This window comes from Pseudopodoces humilis, chromosome 10, assembly GCF_049639895.1.
Source record: "Pseudopodoces humilis isolate 2021_Gansu_Grassland_sample_001 chromosome 10, ASM4963989v1, whole genome shotgun sequence".
Classification (NCBI taxonomy): domain Eukaryota; kingdom Metazoa; phylum Chordata; class Aves; order Passeriformes; family Paridae; genus Pseudopodoces; species Pseudopodoces humilis.
The window spans coordinates 53,739-60,006 of record NC_142209.1 but is presented as its reverse complement, the minus strand read 5'-3'; positions in this window follow the sequence as shown (position 1 = coordinate 60,006).

Genomic DNA, 6,268 nt, shown 5'->3' with positions numbered 1-6,268 from the left:
GAAGGGAAAGTCCACGGCCGACATTTCTTCCAGTCTTTTTCCTGGAATACGACTTGCTGAGCTCAACATTTTCATGGCCTCGTACGCTGCAAAGATCTGATGTCTATGGCACAAAGACATAAATTACCAAGCACAAAATAAATCTCTCTGATGGAGAACCTGTACACCTTGGAGCCAAAAAAGTTACAAATATTATAACTGAAATAAGGAACTGTTTCCCAGTGAAGAGGAACACGTGGTTGTTTGTTCCTGCTCTGTCATTCCAGCAATACTCATGGTTGTAAAAATCATGTAAAAACCAGTAAAACACTCAGCTAAAGTGAAAATTTAGATTGAGAAAACACTCAAAATCATTCAGACCTATGATGTGCCCATAGGCACAATCCCATGACTTTTTAAAAGGAGTGTTTGGTAAAAAAGGAGGTATTGAAAGAGATGAGCAGACTTGGCAGAGGGGAAATGCTGGAGCCTGGTGTTGCAAGGTGCCTTCCTGGCAGGGGCCTGTTTGCCTTGCTGTCACCTCCTCCCACCTGAGGTGCCATGGCAGTGCTTTTTCCTCTTCTCAGACAGCTGCTGAGGCTTTTTCTTTTCTCTTTTCAGCCCCTGTCTCTCCACAAGTAGCCTGAATCATTAGATTTGATGTATGCCATAAACTGTGAAACCCACTAATAGATTTTTTTGCACAGGCACCTTCCTCAGCATCCTCTGTGCCACAAGTTCTGTTCCATAAACAAAATAAGGGTGAAGTTAGCATTTGCCATTAGATGTTAGTGCACTGCTGAGGGCAGGAATAATCCAATGTCAGCTGGCAATATTTCAGAAAAACACTGAAAATCCCTCTTGATGTCCAAATCACTAAACAAGAACCTACTGACATTTTTCTTGCAGGAGAAAAAAAAACATCTGCTGTATTCTCTCTAAGGGCTTATTTTGCCTCCAGGCTCTTGGTATATTAATGCAGCTGCCTGGAAGATTTTCTATGCAGCCTGAAAAACATTTCAAACATACAAAAAAATATCATCTGCAATGGTAGACTTGGATAGCCAACAGGGCCAGCTGACGTGGCTGGAAGGACAGATACGGTCCCTGGCTGCAAGACCAGCCAGGAGCTACTGCAGAGGAAGATGGGGAGAGCTCACCTCTGTTCCCCCTGCCAGAGATCCTGGAAAAGTGGGGGAATAGTCTGAGCAGAGCACAAAAGACATTTTTATTGAGATTACATTTCCTAGCAAGATGTTATCCTTTGAAAGAATCAGCCTTTTCTACCAGAAAACCAATCAGCTGGAACACCTCCAAACAGCTCCAGTCCCCAGCTGAGTCATTCATGGTTCTCTACCCATCTTCCAGCTAATTAGCTCCAGCTAAGACAACACATGGAGATTTGCTACCTCTGCAGGTAGCATCTCTTGGTGAGCTGTGCACAAACTGCCAAAAACAGGATGTCTGTCAGCAGCCACTGTGGACTGTTTGTAATCATCCCCTGCTGCTTATTAAACACAGCCTCCTAACCCAGCCATTAGATGTGTTTTTGTTTCCTGTAAAAGATTAACTTATTTTTCTCACCTCTTTTATTTTTAACTGATAAACATTTTACAAGTGACAGGATACTAAATAATTTTGCTTATCTGATTTTATCTATACCTCATCTTCTAAACATACTTTGAGCCAGGGTAAAATTAGAAAGAGATGTTCTAAGTCCTTGGCACTTAAAACCTCTCTTTTGGCTCAGCTGACAGGACTAACTGGACAAGATTATTTATATCGCTCTGTGAATGTTCGTGGTTCTATTTAACCAAATAAAGTATAGGGTCTGAGTATAGCAAAATCTTGCACACATACAAGGTCCTTACTTGTAGAGTTTTCATGGGTAAATGCTTTAAGCCCTGGTTTTGTGGTGGTCTGAGCAATAAGTAAAACTTAGAAGGGCACAGAGAATGTCTCAGTGGGGCCCTCTCTAGCCCTGCAGTCAGTCTCCGGTGCCGGTGAAGAAAGCAGGTAGGGAAAGCACAAAAATCCAGCTGCTGTCTTGCTCTGTTCCCCTCACAGTGATTCTGCATCCACAGCTATTACAATAGGGATTTTAGAGCATCCACATCCTTTTCAGCATCTCTTTGTGAATCTGTTGTCCATGAATTTACTTGAACCCAGTGACTGGCCCATCCCCACAGCCTCCCGTGGAAGCAAGTTCCAGGTGGTCACTACCTGCTGGCTGGAGACAGGTTTGCTTTTATTCTAACTGCTCTCTTACTGCTTGTACCAAGTCATCCCCTAATTGTAGTTTCACCTCTTTGGCCATTGTCATTTCCCCTCTTTCCACTGTCTCCTTGCTCATGTTGGATAAGCCCAAAACAACTGTCCTTCAGGACCCATTTACAGACCTACTGCCCATGAACATCCCAGCCCGCTCCCAGCAAGAGCTAAGGCATGAAATAACAAAAAAACATGGAAGACTTACCACCACCACATTTTTCTGGTGCCTCTGAACATGACATTCCAGAAAAGGGCAGCAATTAAGCATCAAACACTAATTACCTGGCAATGATTTTGTGTTGCATCTTGAGAACTTGCAACAATTCTTGAGTGTATCCACATTTAACTACTGACTAAAATCTGGTTAGGAAAATTGAAAAAAGGCAACAGGAGCAAAAGTAGTGTTTCAGTAGTTCACAAAATGCATGTCCAGGAAATGGAGAGTGCCTTGGGCAGCCCTGAAAATGGCACTGGAGAAACTAAGGAGCTAGCAGGAAAGAAGTTCAGTTCATCCAGGAGCTGATGAAAACCCAGCCTGGCAATGACTGAGCAAAGGCTGACTGTGGCAAAGTAAACAACACGAACAGATATCTCTACCTAGAGAGGATTTCACCTCAAAATGGTCACAGAAAAAGAATCACTGAAGCTCTCAATCTCTCTCTCCATAAAACTGCCCTAAATTCCAAAAAGCACAGAATCCTGTTATCACACACTGAGAACATTCCAGTTCAAATCGAACTTGGCTGTAGATGAGGATAATTTCGCATGCATTTGAGTCTGCTTTGTGAAAAGGTTGTTTAAAAAAATATACCTATTTAAAATCCTCAAGTGGACTGAGCAGGAAGCTCGGGGTAATTACATTGCTGGCTGAAAACATTCAAAGGTTCCATGTATCTTAAGGAAAAGAAGTCTCTGAGAATGTAAACCCTTGCAAATTGATGACAAAGACAAAAGACAGAAAACAGCCACTACTTCTCCAAAAGGTGATGCAGGTCAAGGCAGCTGCATGAGTTAGTACCATGCAGTTTCCTCTGCATTGCTCACAGTGAGTTTAGTGTTCCCCAAATGTATCCCAGCATTCTGTGGTTTGAGTTAAAGCTAATCCCTACCCTCTAGGAAGGGGGTGACAAACAGCAGGGCAAAATACAGAAACTTCTGAGACTGCAAAATCTAACAGTCCTCTGTTGATGTAAAAAAAAAAACCAAAAACAAACAGGATGCTTTGCAGATAGCAATTTCTTTTAGGTTTCTGAAAAAAATAAAAAATAGAAACTTAACTCTCCCTTATGTACTCCAAAAGAGGCTACATTCCAGACAGGACTATTTTAACTCAGAGTCTGTAAAGCACATTTAACATTTTAAAAGTTCATTATTTTTGCAAAAAGAATGTCTGCTGGCATTTACATCATCTACTTTTTATACTCTTGCTAAACAGTATATAATTTGTTAGTGCAATTAAACCTCAATTACTATTAAATCTTGCTGATCTGGTCCTCAGATCACACTTTCAGCTGTTTCATGCAGTTTATGCAGAGCAAAGTAGGTGAGGATAAACCTGCAGCACAGATTAGAATAACCAATATAGGCCCCCAGAAATTTTCAGGATGTTTCATGCCTTCCATTTTCCCCAGTGTATTTACAGGCTGAAGGGAAATCTTGGAGCTGCTCATTGGCAGCTTTCTTACCTAGGAGAGCTCACAGAGCTGGAAAATTGCTGTAAATCTGCTAAATGGTGCCACATGACCAGGTCAGTATAGGGGATTGGGGAAAACATTCTCAGTTTCTCGTCTCATTATCCTTTGGGTAAATATTTATAAATAAACATGCCCTTAAACTTGAGCAATTGTGAATGGTAATAACCTGCTGCTTTTAAAAGCTTAAAACACTGGGCCAGTATTGCTGTTTCACTGAGGATTTGAAAAAAAGGAAAAAGAGTTACAATCAGAGCAGCACAGAACGCATGGTTCTCAGAGTGGAGAGAAAACATGAAAAGTAAAATAATAAAAATAAAAATACAGAGAGGGAAACATTCAGCCTCGTTATTCAGAAGGCACTTTCCAGCTGCCAGCACCACTTCAAAGCTCTTGCTGAGCCCGGGGGGTTCACACACAGAAGAAAGAAGGCACGGGTGGATTTCCCTAGAGAGGAGGAGCTGTGAGTGCACACCTGTCTGGGAAGGGAACATTGTCCAAGGGAGCTCCCAGTACAGGGCTGGCACTGCCCAGCTCTGCCCTCAGACAGTGCCACAGCCCTTGCAGTGACCTGAGAGGGCCAGGGAGCCTGGGCTGTCCAGTGTGGGACATTGGCACGGGCTGTCCCACACCGAAGGTGCTCCTGGGCTGGTGCAGGAGCAGATGAACAGCGGGCAGCACCGGCCCACGGCAGCAAAAGCTCCTTTCTCACCCCTCCATACAACCTCCTCCCTTTCTCCCACAGCTGTGCTTGAGTACACATTTGCAGCATGGATTTTGGGTCCTGCCAGGGAGGACAGAGGTTCATGGAGAGCAAGGAACAACCTGCCTGCTCCTGAGGGCTGCTCTGCTCACAGGGGCTCCAGCCCTAACAGCGCTTTACCAGAGGTGCCAGCTGTGCAGCTCAGATCCTGCAGGAAAGCCACAGCACCAGGGGTGCCACAGCTGAGAAATACTGCTTTTCACCCCCACAGCCATCGTGGTAACTCAGCTCCATCCACAAGACAGCCAGCCCAAACTACAGCAGACACACCACAGCTCTGACTGTACCTATTCTTTCCTGATCCACTTTCCCCAGCTCAAAAAGGACCTCCCACAATAACATTATAAATATATGTTCATTCTTCACTCAGAAACTTAAAAAGCAAGCAGACAGACAAGCAAAACCCAGTCTTACTAGATTTTCCCCCAGGAGGGAGAAAAGAAAAAGGGATGGTGGGGGGGTGGAATGTACTTTAATAGAAACCTGTTGATTTCTCAGCTGTACTTAAAACCAAAAAAGAAAATGAGCTGGCTAGTAACTAATTATAAATGTAAATGCAGACTGGCAAAGGAAACAAAAGCAGCTCATTTTGACTTGTAATAAAATAATCTCTTGCTTCAATTTGTTTTAATAAAAGCAAATTAAATAAAACCGGCAGACAGAAGATTTAGTAAATATTATTCAAAGTACCATGCCTGTATGATGCACACAGGGCAGTTGTGTAATACCTGCTGCAAACCCAAAAGCACAGCAGAGAACCTCACCACATCCTTCTTTACTCTCCCTTTACTTGCAGGGAAACTGTCAATGCAAAAATACCCTCTAGCTTCCAGAAGCTTTCCCTGTGTTTAATCTGTGTCCAGTTCCAAATCTCCCTTGGCTGCTTACTCTGTATGGATTGGAGTAGTTGTCTGAAATAAAGAAAATACATATGCAAAGAAGGAAAAATTCCATAATACACTGAAAAAATTGTCCTCACTTCTCCTCTAGGCAAAGCAAGCAGAACATAATCAATACAGTGGGCAATAGTTATTCAGTGGATATTGGTATAGCACACAGTAGAAGGAACAGGAAGTAACTGAAGAAATTAGAACCCTAATTTCTTCCAGATATTTTTTGTTCTTCTTTTCATCACCCCTTGCAGTTTACCTATGCATCCTATGATTCCTAATATGCTCACGCATATCCCAGAGAGCTGCAGCAAGCCCTCTTTTCCCCTGGTTTCTTTCTCAGTTATAAACTTGCCAGGAATGCTGTCCCAGTCTTCAAATAACCATTTCTGTTGGAAAACTACCAGAAAAACAAACTTACTTAAAACAAAGACACTAGGTAAACAACTTGATTAAAAAAATAAAAAAAAATCCATAGCAACTAAACACCAGTTTAATGTTAAATGTGAAATAAGTTCACCGTCCCAGAGCTTGAGCTGCAGCTCACGTGTCGCCCCTCAGAGCAACACGCATCAGAAAAAGTACTGAAGGATCCTGTTTTGAAGTGTGTGTTTACAAACTGCCACACACTGGTTTCATTTTTAAAAGAGTTAGGAGAAGCTTCCTGGAAGGAG